The 16,958-nt window shown below is 33.2% G+C and overlaps 1 pseudogene; it reads right to left on the bottom strand.

Annotated features, from left to right (window-relative positions):
* Nucleotides 1–14,340: 14,340 nt before the first annotated feature.
* On the bottom strand, nt 14,341–16,953 carry LOC139859969 (uncharacterized; annotated as a pseudogene).
* Between the last annotated feature and the right edge of the window lie 5 nt (nt 16,954–16,958).

A 16,958-nucleotide genomic window follows, 5' to 3' on the forward strand; every position in this document is an offset into this window, starting at 1 on the left:
AATCGTCGGGAATGGTAAAAGGGCAATTACATTCATGTAAACTGTTCCAAAGTTTTGCGAGACTCAACATTACAGACTTTGCTTATCGTGTCGAATTCATATAAAGATTAAGTTTAAATTTAGTCAGAAATTCCCGGGTCGTCACAGTACCTACCCGTTAAAGAAATTTCGTCCCGAAATTTGAGTGAGGTGGTTATGGCTAACAATAAAAATGTTTTCATGACAAATATGAGTTGATAAATATAGTTTTATCATCATTGGGTAATATGGATAAAACAATTCGATTAAACAAAGAGTACGAATGAAGCTATCACAAAAGATTGAAATAGGAAAAGTAAAGATTTGTCTTAACTCTTGACAGAGTCAGGGTTGAATTTAGAAAATAAGGTGCATCTTAGCTTTTGACGTTGTCTTGGTTAAATTCCGGAATTCAAGGGATTTAAAGAAAATCTTCGAAATCTAAAAGATTTGATTCTTCGGTGAGTAAGGAAATTAAGATCTCTATTATTTAATACGGTGATCTGCCTCGATTACTCTGTCAGCTATTTTCATTATAAATTAAGCTCTTCTGTTCCATTATTCTCACCATTCCAATACTTCCTTTCTTAGTTCATACATCCAAAAGATTGTGAAAATGCTTAGTCCAGTTCTAATCCTTGATAGTTTCCTAACCTTCATATCTGTCATTCTTCTTTTCAATCTTCCACCAGAAAAATTTGTTTACTTTTACTTTTACCCTGGGGTGATACTATTCTTAATTATGCCGTATCTTTATTTTGATATTCCTATTAACATCCATGGTTTGTAACCTCTGTGTTGTTATTGGACTTTATATTTTCTCTTATATTTTGGAGCCCTTTGCCTATTTACTATCCTCCCGACCTCTAGTAAAGCGAGTAACGGTTCAGAATTAGTAAGCATGGAGTTTTGAATGAACTTAATGTTATAAACAATAAAGAACATTACCGCACGATTTGATTTGTCAAATTACTTGAATCACTGAAAATAGAACTATCAAGAATATATTTTCTTGATATGTTCAGAAATTAAGCAGAATGAAGAAGTTATGTAACATGGCACCTGATGAAGTTATGGTCTGTGAATCATCAAGTTTCATTAGAAACTCGGCATGACTTACTGTAATATAATGACGTTGATCAAGTGTCATTATATTATACTAATTCATGCATCAATTTCTTTACATTTCTCCAGGATTCATTCATAAATTAAATTTAGATTTTACAGAAGTTTCTAATATAATGAAACACAGGAAACACGAAGAGGTATATAATTTCGGATGAGAATATTTATGAAAATATCTTCAGAAATATCGAAGATATTTATGATGATATTTTGGAATTTCTAAGTTCGATGGTTGATGAAGAAAGATTTTTCGCAAGATTTTTAACATGAGTACGAAGCAAGATATTCGTTGAAGGTTTCATCGGATCCAGAATTACCTGGATTCTTTGAATATATGGTATGGTCCTTGTATTTGTCCTTGGTCTCCTTCGTGGTTAGCTCAATCCGTTTTCCAGTTCCAACTTTTCTGAGCTTTTCCAACATACTATTCTTTATCATCAAACTTTCGATGATTAAGGTCGTTTACGTTGTCTATGGTTTCTGCTGCTTCATTTAGCTTTTTCTACATTCAGAGTATTGATTTGTGACTGAGTGCTTTTCAGAATTTCAGAATGAGAGATCATAATTCTAAGAGATAAATGTCATACATATAACTGTTGATGTAGATATGCTGTGAGTTTTCAAAGTACTGATTGCTGATTCCTGGTAATTGTTATGGCAGTTCTTGTTACAAGATGCGGATGAGTGCATGACGAGACTTCAATAGATAAATATAGTGATTTGTCGGATGGATTTAAACTAAGGAGCGACAAGGTTGCTGGTACATTTGCTGGTAATATGGTGGAATATAAAAGAATCCTCCGGTATCAAAAGGGTAATTGTATATATTAGGATTATAGTAAGGCTACTTCGAATGAAAAGTCGAAGTTGACTTGCTGGAGCTGTGACAAAATTTACTACTTTGAAAGGGATTACCAAGTTATTTTGGGTAATAACAATGCCAAAGAAGCTAGCACAGCTACGTGTTAAACGTTTACTCAAGTTTTGAGTGTTTTTCAGGTGCATATCTATATGCATATATCTTTTCTTCCGTAGATGAAGTATGGTTGGTTCATCCTCTCGATTGAGGTATTTTCAAGAATCATGAAAGGTTTGAACGCAGATTGTAATCGCCAAGATATAAATGAGGTTTAAGATGAAATCAAGTGGCAAACTTGAAGAATTGTTTAGTTTCATATGTTATAGTCAATATTTTAATTCATTTTAATTGTCCAATATTGGTAGTCCACAGTTGATAGTCCACAATTAGAAATTCAATAATTTATGTATAGTTTAATATGTAATATTCGAATTAATTAATACGTGTCGTGACCCGTATACATCTCAGACTCGATCACAACTCAAACTATATATATTATTGTAGAATCAACCTCAACCTTGTATAGAGAACTCGATCATTACTGCATATAGAGTGTCTATGGTGATTCCAAATAATATATATAGATGCGTCGATATGATATGTCAAAACCTTGTATACGTGTCCCGATATTTAAGTGCGTAAAATAAATAACAGAAATTAAATGACAATAAATTAAATGCGTAAAGTAAATAACAGAAATTAAATGACGATAAATAAAATTACTATAATTAAGTTGCGATAATTAAACTGCGATAAATAAAATGTAATCAGTTAGCTAGGAACAGTTAGCTAGGAACAGTTAGCGTGGATTCTTAACAAAATTTCTCATAGTTAATTTGTTTGTTTCTAACAAATTTTATTTTGTCAAATGTTTTCTTCATTATGTCACTTATTGGATTCTGATAAATAAAAATCCAAATATGAAATTGGATTAATATGGTTATTCTGTAGTGAACGGATTTGTATATTGGTGAATGTAAGTAGGATAGTAAACGACTGTTGAATCAGCTTCGAAGAATGTACATTGTAACTTATTAATGTGAAATCTGAATATTCCTGGGGTATTACCTACCCGTTAAAATGTTTTCACCATTAGCAGTTTGTACAAAAGAATTTTTAATTACAATCTTTATGAAAACATATATACATATATATTTTATTCAGATGTAATCATGGATTTAATGAGTTAATACGATATTAAACTCATTTGATTTACCGTTAGAACACGAATATATAATCTCTAAAACATTAGAAATTACATGATCGCCATGTCGAACGAAAATAAATGATGTAGAACGATACGTAGAATGATGATTATACTCGAGGTACAGATTGAGATGTTGAGGCGTGTGATGTTGAAACTTGGGTTGTTGGTGGTACTGGTGTTGCCGGTGCTGTTGTTGAAGCTGGTAGGTTTTGCACCACGTTTTCCAAATTGATTATTCGAGCGCGAAGTTCGTTGAATTCTTCTATTATTCCGGGATGATTGTCGGTCGGACGAGCGGATGAATAAGGTTTAGAATCTGAGTTATGATATAGTCGTGGCAAGATATTCGAGAAATGAGGGTGAAAATAGTATCTCGAACAGGTTCGCCGGTAAGTGCTTCAGGTTCACCGCCAAGTGGTGAATTTGGTTGATGGAAAGGATCACCTTCTTTTTGTCTCCAATGATTAAGTAGGCTACGAACCCATCAGATGAATTGGTTGATTCATTCTGGTGACACTGCTTTTGGAGCTTAGGTGAAACTCCATATCGGAATAGCTGTCGGAATCTGAGGGACTCGAACTGGTTGAGGGATTCATCTCGTACGATCAGATGAAGGATTTTCGATAAGAAATAGATTATAGGATGTAGATTAGTACCCTGTAATACATAATTTACATATGCATATATAATCTAAAATCCCATAAGTTACGGAGGAATCTACGGAATATGTTAGGCAAAGTTTACAGTAACAGATATGCTAAGATATGAATTAGCAGATACGCTAAGATGTGAATTTGTCTATACACTATTTATGCAATCAATGCAGCAAGATGTGTCTAGACTAGGAATGATAAGCAGGTAATTTCCTAAGGATGATAAGTAGGTAATTTTCGACACGAAATGATAAGCAAACCTTTTGACATACAGACACGGTCGAAGTCCAGACTCACTAAAGCATCCTAACGACTTATCAGTTAGACACACTAATGCAGACCTGGTACACTAAGACCACCGCTCTGATACCAACTGTAGAGACCCGTCCTAATCCATCCGGACAGCGTCCATATCGATTATAAACGATTCACAACAGTTGATTACATCACGAGGTACTTGACCTCTATATGATACATTTTATAAACATTTCATTCGTTTTAAAAGACAGTCTTTCTTTACATCAAAAGTTGACGGCATGCAAACCATTTCATAATATATCTAAACTATAAATGACTTGATATTATTCTTGACGAACTCAATGACTCGAATACAACGTCTTTTGAAATATGTCATGAATGACTCCAAGTAATATCTCTAAGATGAGAAAATGTACAGCGGAAGATTTCTTTCATACCTGAGAATAAACATGCTTTAAAGTGTCAACCAAAAGGTTGATGAGTTCATTAGTTTAACATAAATAATCATTTCCATCATTTTAATAGACCACAAGATTTTCATTTTTCTCATAAATAACATCCCATGCATAGAGACAAAATATCATTCATATGGATGAACACCTGGTAACCGACATTAACAAGATGCATATAAGAATATCCCCATCATTCCGGGATCCTCCTTCGAACATGATATAAATTTCGAAGTACTAAAGCATCCGGTACTTTGGATGGGGCTTGTTAGGCCCAATAGATCTATCTTTAGGATTCGCGTCAATTAGGGTGTCTGTTCCCTAATTCTTAGATTACTAGACTTAAATAAAAGGGGCATATTCGACTTTGATAATTCAACCATAGAATGTAGTTTCGATCACTTGTGTCTATTTCGTAAAGCATTTATAAAAGCAGCGCATGTATTCTCAGTCCCAAAAATATATATATTGCAAAAGCATTTAAAAAGGGAGCAAATGAAACTCACCTAATGTATTTTGTAGTAAAAATACATATGACAATATTGAACAAGTGTAGGGTTGGCCTCGGATTCACGAACCTATATCATTCATATATGTATATTAAAACATATAATCGTAACCGAATAAGTTTATGTATATATGATTTACTATTTATATCATTTTTTCTTTTTTAATAACATATATACGTCTCATATATTTATTTTGTATATAAAACTGGTAATTTTATTATGTTATATGTTTTAAATATATTTTTATATAAATATATATATATCATTTGTTTGTTAAAAATAGTATTTATAGTAATACTAAAATAATATTTGAAATGATAAAATAATAATAATGTTAATACTTAATATTAATGATAATAATGTGTATGATTCCATTAATGAGGTTAATAATGATAATAATACTTATAACAATATTAATAATGATATTAATAATAATAATTTTAATAAAAATGATAAATAAGTAATAATGTTTTTAATATTAGTTATAATGATCTTCAATAACAATACTGTTATTAACATTTATAATACTAATGATAGTATTACTACTTATGTCAAAAATAGTAATACTTACATTGATATTAATACTATTATTAATAATCATAGATTAATACTAATGCTATTATTAATGAAAATAATAATAGATTAAATTATTTTCATACTAATAATGATAATAATAATCATAATCGTAACAATGATAATAATATTTATACTTAGTAATAAAATGATACAATTTTATTTTAAAATGATAATGACATTAGTATTAACAATAATAATAATAATTGATAAGTGATTCTTATACTAATAATAATAACACTAATAATACTTATAATTCAATTACTTATAACAATAATAATCCTAACATTAACAATAATAATCATAATAATGGCAATGATAATATATAAATAATTAAATAATCAGCTACCTCAAAATAGCTTTAAAACAAAAAGAATGCCCTTGCCCAGGATTGAAACCCCGACCTCTCGTTACTCTACTCCTCCAACAGACCAACTGATCCAATTCGTTTTCATGACCTACAACCCATTTAAATTCCTTTAAACCGTTTTCTGTTTTACCTTTCTTCTTCTCCATAACTTCAATCGACCAGAGGATTCAAACCAAGTTATCATCATGTACTTTATTTAGTATTAGGATTTATTATGAAACAACAACTAATAATAATTGTAGTATTCAATAATAGTCACGAAAAAATAAAAAAAAATGAACAACACAGTCGTTGTTAGGTTTTAAAAAAAAATAAGAACTCAAACTTGGTTTTCAAATTTAAGATCGTTTTAGCTCTAACTATCTACATGATTTAGGTTTCAATACTCTCCTAAAAACTTTCTGAACCTTCAATTTAATATGAAACACAATATCAAAACCAAATTTTGATGAGGAATGATCGTTTGACTTTTTAATGTTTAACTTTGACTCGAAAATTGTAATTCGTTAGCAAGAATTGGAGGATGAGGCTTTGCAGAAAGATTGACTAATTAATTCCTAACATAACTGTATTTTTACTTTCTAAAAATTATTTCGAAATCGAATTTTAGTTGAAAAGCTGTTCGAGCAGGGCAGGAACCTGTGTTCCTTTATTTTATTTAATAATTTTGATAAATTTAAAAGCTGTAAATGATTTTGTATGATTGATAAAAGTAGTGGTAAGTTGAATGTTTTCCATATCAACTGAATTCGATCAATATATATCAAGTTTGTAATCGACAAGGATTTTTTTGGCAGGAACCAAATAAATAAAATAGAAAAATAAATAAATAAAACAGTTGATCGAGATTTCTAACAAAATTTTGGTTTTTACTGATTATGGAATCAACCTGTTAAATCTAGCAGACAATTCTACAAAAGGAGATAGCGATGCACAACAGAATTGGAATCTGTATGATTTCTTTTCTTTTTTTTTATATAATTAATATTAATAATTAAAATATATTACTAATAATATTACCTTTAATATTATAATTAAAAATAATAATAATATAAATAACGACAATTGATATTGATAATAACACTAATGATAAAAGTGATAAGTTGTATCTTAATATAATTAACAATACTTATAATAATGATTTTAATAAATATTAATACTAATTATAATATTACATAAAAAAAAAAATGATACTAGTATTGTAAATGATAATTTAATAACAATGATAACTTACAATTATAACAATGATTTTTTTTATGTGAATAGTAATCATAAAAATAATATTATTAATAAGAACAATGGTATTAATAATAATAACTAATAGTATTTGAATTACAATTAAATTATAATTCTTATCATTCTTATGCTAATATATTTATCTTCAAAATCTTTATTTTGAGAATCCTAACCTTAAATTTATTATATTTTTAATATTTACAATTTTAACAGTAAGGATACAAACATTGATATTTGTATTAATAATAATAGTGAAGATAATAATTCTATTATTTTAATAACTAGATTTTGATTTGTAATCAAATTTACTTTGTTAATATTATATTCTATTAATTATGTAATATCTGATGATTATCTAATATATACTAGGTAATTGCTTATTTAATACATATAAATTTTAATATATACATATAATCAAAAATTGTGCATAGAAATTCTGTGTATTCACACGACTATATATATATATATATATATATATATATATATATATATATATATATATATATATATATATATATATATATATATATATATATATATATATATATATATATATATATATATATATATATATATATATTCATTCTACTAGCAACTTAACTATTCTATATATTATCTTATCTTTTTATTTTAATGATTAAATTTGTATTTTATTATTTCACATTATTATGTATATACTTATCTTCAAATTTATATATACATCTTTATTTACAACAATGGTTCGTGAATCGTCGGGAATGGTAAAAGGGCAATTGCATTCATGTAAACTGTTCCAAAGTTTTGCGAGACTCAACATTGCAGACTTTGCTTATCGTGTCGAATTCATATAAAGATTAAGTTTAAATTTAGTCAGAAATTCCCGGGTCGTCACACTCTACCACAGTGCAAGAGGTGCTACAAGCACCATACCGGGTATTGTAACGTTGTTTGTGAAAAGTGCAAAAAGATCGGGCATATTGGCAGGGACTGCAAGATCACCACCATGACTGGGAAGCCGAACCCCAATGGATCGAGAAAGTGTTATGAATGCGGACAAACGAGCCACTTCAGAAATGAGTGTCCCAACGAGCGAAAGGACGGCAGACTACCGCGTGGACGAGCTTTCAATGTAAATGCAAGGAATGCTCATGAGAACTCCGACTTAGTGACATGTATATTCACTATCAACAATCTATTAGCTTCTGTCCTATTTGATACTGGTGCCGATAGAAGTTATGTATGTAGACACTTTTGCGATAAGATAAATTGGTCATTAGTTCCTTTAAAGGAGAGTATGCTTGTAGAGGTAGCCAATGGAAAACTTGAGAAAGTTGACCATATTAGCCGAGGAGCCATTATCAACATAACTGGTGTGGATTTCGAGATTGACCTGATACCCATTAAGTTGGGAAGCTTTGATGTTATTATCGGTATGGACTGGTTGACCAAGATAAGGGCTGACATTATCTGTGGAGATAAAGCTCTTCGTATACCACACGGAGACGGCGAGCCACTGATCATATACGGAGAGAGATGTACCTCGAAGCTGAACCTCATTAGTTGCGTGAAAGCGCAAAATATCATGAAGAAAGTACGTCTTGCTGTGCTAGCACATGTGAAAACATTAGAAACCGAGGTGAAGAGTGTGAACGATGTTCGAATTGTGAACGAGTTTTCCGATGTCTTTCCGGAGGAATTTCCTGGATTGCCGCCACCAAGAGCAGTAGAGTTTCAGATCGACTTAGTGCCAGGAGCTGCACCTGTAGCTCGTGCACCTTATCGACTCACACTTTCCGAAATGCAGGAGTTGCAGAGCCAATTACAAGAACTGCTAGATCGTGGATTTATCCAACCAAGTTTCTCGCCTTGGGGCGCACCTGTTTTGTTTGTGAAGAAGAAGGATGGATCCTTCCGCATGTGTATCAACTACCGTGAACTCAACAAATTGACGATCAAGAATTGGTATCCTCTTCCCTGAAATGACGATCTTTTTGATCAACTACAAGGATCGAGCGTTTACTCTAAGATCGATTTGTGATCCAGTTATCACCAGTTGAGGGTGAAGGAAAGTGATGTGATGAAGACTGCGTTCAGAACTCGTTATGGTTATTATGAGTTTCTCGTGATACCATTCGGTTTAACCAATGCACCCGCTGTGTTCATGGATCTCATGAATCGTGTCTGCAAGCCATACCTAGATAAGTTTGTTATCGTCTTCATAGATTACATCCTCATCTACTCCAAGAGCGAAGAAGAGCATGAGCAACATCTTCGTCTAGTGTTGGAACTCTTGAGACAAGAGCAACTTTACGCCAAATTCTCCAAGTGTAAATTTTGGTTGAAGGAAGTCCAATTTCTGGGTCATGTTGTGAGCGACCAGGGTATCAAGGTTGATCCCGCCAAGATTGAAGCTATCAGCAAGTGGAAAACCCCCACTACTCCAACTCACATTCGCCAATTTCTAGGTCTCTCCGGATACTACCGAAGATTTATTGAAGGTTTCTCTCTAATTGCGCGTCCTTTGACCGCATTGACCCACAAAGGGAAGAAGTTCATTTGGGAACCCGTACACGAATCAGCATTTCAAACCTTGAAGAAGAAGTTGACCACCGCACCTATCTTATCTCTTCCTGAAGGCAGTGACGATTTCTTCGTTTATTGCGATGCTTCAAAAAGTAGTTTTGGTTGTGTACTGATGCAAAGATCAAAGGTTATTGCCTATGCTTCTCGTCAACTGAAGATTCACGAACGGAACTACACTACTCACGATCTCGAACTTGGAGCCGTTGTCTTTGCGCTCAAATTGTGGAGACACTATTTGTATGGAACTAAGAGCACTATTTTCACTGACCACAAGAGCCTCCAACACATCTTTGATCAGAAGCAACTGAATATGAGACAGCGTCGATGGATCGAGATGCTAAACGACTATGATTGTGAACTTCGCTATCATCCCGGCAAGGCCAATGTTGTAGCTAACGCCTTGAGCCGAAAAGAGAGGATGGCACCTCTTCGTGTTCGAGCCCTGAACATCACCATTCATTCAAACCTCAACAGCCAGATCCGAGTAGCCCAAGAAAAGGCTCTCAAGGAGGAGAATATATCTCACGAGCATTTGAACATTCTCATTTCTAAATTCGAGGTTAGGGATACTGGACTCCGATGTTATGCCGGAAGAATTTGGGTACCTTGTTATGGAGATCTACGAAACCTTATACTTGATGAAGCCTAAAAATCGAGATATTCGATTCATCCCGGAGCGGGCAAAATGTACCACGATCTTAAAGAACAGTATTGGTGGCCTAATCTTAAGAAGGACGTTGAAACTTATGTTGGTAAGTGTTTGACTTGTTCAAAAGTTAAGGCCGAACATCAAAGACATTCTGGATTACTTCAACAACCGGAAATCCCGCAATGGAAGTGGGAAAGGATAACAATGGATTTCATCACCAAGCTACCAAAGACGGTGGGCGGATACGATACAAGCTGGGTTATCGTTGACCGTCATACCAAATCTGCACACTTCTTAGCAATGAAGGAAATGGATACGATGGAGAGACTTGCTCAACTATACATCAAAGAGGTTGTATCTCGTCATGGTGTACCTTTGTCGATCATCTCAGATCGCGATCCCCGTTTCGCTTCTAGATTTTGGCGTTCTTTGCAAGAAGCCATGGGAACTCGCCTCGACATGAGTACTGCTTATCACCCACAGACCGACTGGAAAAGTGAACGAACGATTCAGACCTTGGAAGACATGTTGCGTGCATGTGTTATTGATTTCGAAATGGCCTGGGAAAGGCATTTGCCACTCGCCAAATTTTCTTACAACAATAGTTATCACTCGAGTATTAATGCCGCACCTTTTGAAGCATTGTATGGCCGCAAGTGCCGATCTCCTATTTGTTGGGCCGAAGTAGGCGAAAAGTAAATCACTGGACCCGAGGTAGTCCATGAAACAATGGAGAAGATTGCTCAAATTCAAGCTAGACTTAAGACGGCCCATGATCGTCAGAAGAGTTATGCCGACCTTAAACGAAAAGACTTTGAATTCAACGTGGGTGACCGTGTAATGTTGAAGGTCGCGCCTTGGAAAGGTGTGATCCGTTTTGGAAAACGTGGAAAGTTAAACCCACGATACATTGGTCCTTTTGAAATCTTGGAACGTGTTGGACCCGTTGCCTACCATTTGGATCTTCCAACTCAATTGAGCTCAGTTCATCTTACCTTTCATGTATCGAATTTGAAGAAGTCTCTTGCCGAACCAGAACATGTCATACCATTGGAGGAACTTACAATTGACGACAAACTCCACTTCGTGGAAGAGCCTGTTGAAATCATGGACCGTGAGGTCAAAACTTTGTAACACAACAAGATTCCGATCGTCCGAGTACGATGGAATGCTAAACGAGGACCTGAGTTTACCTGGGAACGAGAGGATCAAATGATGCAGAAGTATCCTCACCTTTTCCCGACTGCTCCATCTACCTCAGCTTAAAATTTCGGGACGAAATTTTCTTTAACAGGTGGGTAATGTAACGACCCTGGTTTTTCCATCTTTAATTAATAATGTTTATTATTAATGCTTGCGTGTTAATGAATGTATTTTATTACACTTACTTGTCACCGTACATGACCTTGCATGTCCCGACACGTCTTTGGGACACACGAACTTTTCACGAATAATATTTTTGAATATTATTTACATTCATGATTAATTTTTATTAATCATTTTAATTAACTAAGGTTACTAGTTAATTACTTGGGCTTTATTGGATTAAATTGTTAATTACTTGAACTTGGGCTTTTATTAATGTTAGTGGACTTAGAAGCCCACCCTACTTATCTTAATGGACTAATTAGCCCAACTTATTATGCAAGTATTACATTTAAACTTAACTAGATTAATTAGTGCATATGGAATCTAGTTACTACACACTTACACCTTGTTCCAACACCATGCAACCTTATTACCATTTTTTTGAGCCAAATACATGAAGTAACTAGTGAACATTTCCCTTCCCCCTCCTCTTTGAAAACCGTCGGCCATAGTACATGGGGAAGTGTTTTGCTTTCAAATTTTGTTCACTTACTTACTTTCCATCCCATTTCTTCACACACACATACACCATTTTCTCTCAAACTTTCTCTCATTTCTTATTCTCTCAAATATTGTAAGTAACCAAGCTTTTTCTTCTTCTTCTTCTTCTTTTCTTGCTTAAAAACTGTAGCATAAACCTACAATATCATCATCATTTACTTGTTGTATACTTGTTCTTTGTTGTTGTTTAAGTTACTTGTTAGTTGTTGTTTGTTGTTTACTTACTAGTTATTAAGAATCAAACTCTCTAGTTTGTTTCTTCATATCATCTTGTTTATTCAAGAACATAAAGAATCTAGGAGAATCAAGTTTATGTTTTGATTCTTCCATAAAACTTGTTAAAGATTTAAAGTTCATGAGTGTTAAAATCATACTTGTGATACATGTTTATAAACTTAAAGTTTACATTCTTAAAGATCAAAGCTTTGGCTTGAATCTTTAAAGTATGAACAACCATGAACTTATTACTTGTAGATTTAACTTATTTCTTCATTTTATGCACTTTAAAGTTGAAATGATGTTAATTTGGTCAAGTATTACTAGTTAATCTTGATCTCATATTTCTTGAAACTAAAAGTTAACTTTATAAGTTCAAGAACATGGAAGTATAACTTTTTAGTTATAACTTCATATATTTATGAAAGATCTAAGTTTCTATAGCTTATGGTCTTCTAATTTTGTCATAATTAAGAGCTCATAAGCTTACATACACTTTACAAGATGAAAATCTAAGTTTCATAACTTATGGTTTCATTAAAGTAAAGATTCAAGTGTTATAACTTAGGATCTAACTTAATAACTCTAGATCTAGACTTTTGGGTCTAGGATCTTCAAGATCTAACTAAGAACTATGTTCTACAACTTAAGATCTTGATTAGTTAGTTTACTTTCAAGTTTGTAGTTCAATATTACTTTTATAGTTCATGTAAGTGTCGGATCTAAGATCTTGATGTAACTTTGGTTTATCAAACTACTTGCAACACTTAATTGAGTTGTTCTACTTATCTTAGACTTACACTTGTGTTATGATGGTCAAAACTTGGTAAAGATGATGTAAACACATCAACGAGTTGTACACTTGAAGCTATATGCATCAAGGATGAGAACCGTGATGAACATCAAGCACCAAGAACCCACCGGAACACACTGTTTACTGTTTTCTAGAACTGATCAAAATACCTGGGCTACTGTAAAGATGATTTTCAGTTTGCTCTGTTTGAGTAGATAATGTTTCAGTTCCGCTGTTGTACTAGTCATGCCTCGTAGACTTCCGCTGTGCTTTACTAGAGATGTCACCGCATGAAACACTTTATCTTGCATTCAAACTTTAATACTTTTGAAATAATGATTTGTAATGACCTAAGGGTCACGCACTATTATCTTTGCTTCTATTCATAGAAGCATACTTTTGATGTAAAACATTTGACGTTAGTTATGACGTCACCTTTTATCATGAATGCAAACTTGTTTTGAAAACGCATATAGTGTTTGACCTTGTAATGATCCTGTTGTTGATGGTCCGTACATGTTGATTTAGTACGGGGCGTCACAGTATTATACTGAATAGAATATTAACTAATTCATAACATTTCATAAGTAAAAATAACTAAATGTTAAACGTTCATCAGTTGATCTAAACCATTTTGACCCAAAATCCACTTTACTAGATACCTTAACCAGTTAGACCCGCCTAAATTGTAACCTCTACTTGCAGCAAAGTATTATTCACTCAAGGGTTTGCAGGGATAGGCCGAGGAACTATGTACAGAAAGTTGGGGGCAAGTGAATGACAAGGCAGCGTTGAGATGCATATCAAATTAGACTGTAAACAAATGAATAAAAAGTAAACAGATATTGCAATCAACTTCATCAACTACAATATTAATCAAGACTGAATCTTTAATGATAAACATATAACATGCACATATAAACAGTTAACGAGAAAGCATGAACCATAAAGTAAAGTTAAATATCATTCAAAAGTACCTTATATAAAAATCTTATTATGATTTATTTTTCTTCTTGATTTTGGCTTTAGGCTTAAGTTTATGATATGCAATAAGCCTTGAAGTTGACAGCTTCAATTCATTTAACCGATTCTTTCTTCTTTGTTTCCTGGATAACGGTTTCGGATCTTCATTTTGTGCATCCAAATGTGACTTTTCATTTTCTGCCTATACAACATCATGATTTACTCTCTTGCTGCCATTGTTGGCTCCATTTAAAGACTCTCCTTTAAGATGAGACTTAATCCTCTGTTTTTGTTCTTTTATCTTCTTACGAGGAACAACAAATTCATCTTCTCTGTAAGTCGCTAATTTCTTCAAAGGAACTGACTGATTTAGCTCCTTATCATCCATTACCAATATCTCCTTCGCTTTCAATCCATAATTATTTTTGTTAACAGGCATGTACTTAAACCTAGTCTTCAAATCCCCAATACTACCTTCATAGTCCAACTTATAGTACTCCTCTAACTCTTTTCAACAACTTCCATTTCTAATTCAGAACTTTTTCGTTTCCTCCTTTTTCCTTCTTGTAACATTGTTTCTTCTTTGTCTTGTTTTTGTTCTTCATAACCACCATTATTAACCTTGCTTTTCAACAATCTTTTTCTAGTACCTAAAAACCCATCATCAGAACCAAATTCATCATCCCATCCTTTAGGCAAACCAAGCAAATCGTCTTCCTCATCAAAATTAGGTTTTTTCAATTCACCATCTTCATCTTCACTACCAAACTCAGGGTCAACATCTTCTGCTTCATAAAACTTATCATCAAACGCCTTCTTCATCTTTCTATCATATTCTTCCGGATCAAATTCCTCCTCAAGATCACGTTCATCCAATACACAATCAGCATCTTCACCAATCCCAGCAGTTTCCCTAAACTTCTTAATCTTCTCATTAATCTCTTTCTTCTTCAAGTTTTTCAAACGCTTCAACTCTTCTTTCCTCTCAATCTCAGCCCGTGCCATTCTCTCCTCTTTATTATTCCTCTGTAAGCTCCTAGCATTATCCTTCTTCCTCACAGAATCATTAACTTTTCTTGAATACCTCATTACTCTGTCGCCTGCATTTTCCTCGTACCTAAAATTATAATTTCTCTGAAAATCCTCTTGCTTACCTAACTCCTCTTCATCCTCTGAAAAATCTATTCCATCATCATCATCCAATACTTCATGATTACTTTTATCTTTATCCAACCACATCTTTTTCCTAAAATAATCCTTTAAAAACTTTTCTTTTTCATCCAACTTCTCATCCTCCTTAAAATACTCATCCAACTTCTTTACATACTCACTGTCATCTTCATCGTCATCATCACCCTTGTTACCCTCCTTCACTTTTATAATATCCCCATCAATATCTTCATCACCAAAAGCATCCAAAAACTCCTTCCTTAATGCCTCTTGTTCCTCAAAGTAACTTTTCTTATTATTCTTACTATCATTTTCATCTTCAAACTCAGGTCCTTCTCCGAGTAAATGTTTTGTAGTCACATCTTTCAAATACGTAGGATTCTTTGTCTTCTCCTTAACACTAATCTCATCACTAGCCTCATTATCATACTCATCATTATCATAATCATCATTATCAGAATCAAATAACTTAGCATCAGTATTCTTAAGTGAAGGATCCTGATTTTTTACTTTAATTAAAGCATCAAAAAACTTCAAATCCTGCTTACTTGAAAAATTAATAATATCTTCATCATCTTCATCATCATCTAAATCAATTATGCCTTTCTTTTTTAGCTCCTTGAACCGCTGTAAATCTTCGCGTTTCTTATTGTGTTCATAACGGCGAGAAAATTCATCGTTAATTTGGATCTTCGATATGTCGCCGGAACCGCCGTCTGAATCGGAGCCGCTGTCATCGAATAGCTTCATCACCAAAGTTTCGATAACTGAGAGTTAGGGTTAGGGTTTATTCCAGCGATAGAATAAATATTACGAAAGGTCTTGATAGTTGGTGTAAGTGACATTGTAGGCCCCTTTTGTTTTGATTATTATGAAAGTTCAAAATAGTTTTGAAAATTATACTTTGTATCTCATTATCTTTCTTTGGTATTATTCTGAACAAATTACTTGATGTTTACACACTTTTTTTTTTAATGTTTTTAAGGTAACAAATAGTTCGTTCATTGTTAGCTAAACGTGTAGATCTTTTACATAAAAATTGGATTTAAACTATCTTTGAATATTTCTGACATGTATTTGAAGAGGAAAGTCCATATAGAAATAGTTTGATTTTTTAATGGCAATTAAATGTTACTGAGGGGATTCGAATGCGATGTCGGAACTCGTTGATTAGGAGCTTATATGATATATGTAGACGAGAAACTTGATAAGCAACTATAATTCTATGTAATGACCAACTTTAATAATTAATACCATAAAAACAATTTGGGGCTCATAAATAAAATGACGTAATGTATAATGATGTAGTATTTACGTTGAAGGTAACACAAATCCAATTTTTTACCCTCGATTCCTAACCCTTTCACTCTCGAAGATTTCTTACCTCGTTCTTTAGTATGCGGATGATACTTCTCCCCTTGGTTATTCACGTCCGGGTAATACCCTGCCCGCAATTACTGCTTCTAGTGATCATGTTGC

Source organism: Rutidosis leptorrhynchoides, chromosome 7 (genome assembly GCF_046630445.1).
Source record: "Rutidosis leptorrhynchoides isolate AG116_Rl617_1_P2 chromosome 7, CSIRO_AGI_Rlap_v1, whole genome shotgun sequence".
NCBI classification, from domain to species: domain Eukaryota; kingdom Viridiplantae; phylum Streptophyta; class Magnoliopsida; order Asterales; family Asteraceae; genus Rutidosis; species Rutidosis leptorrhynchoides.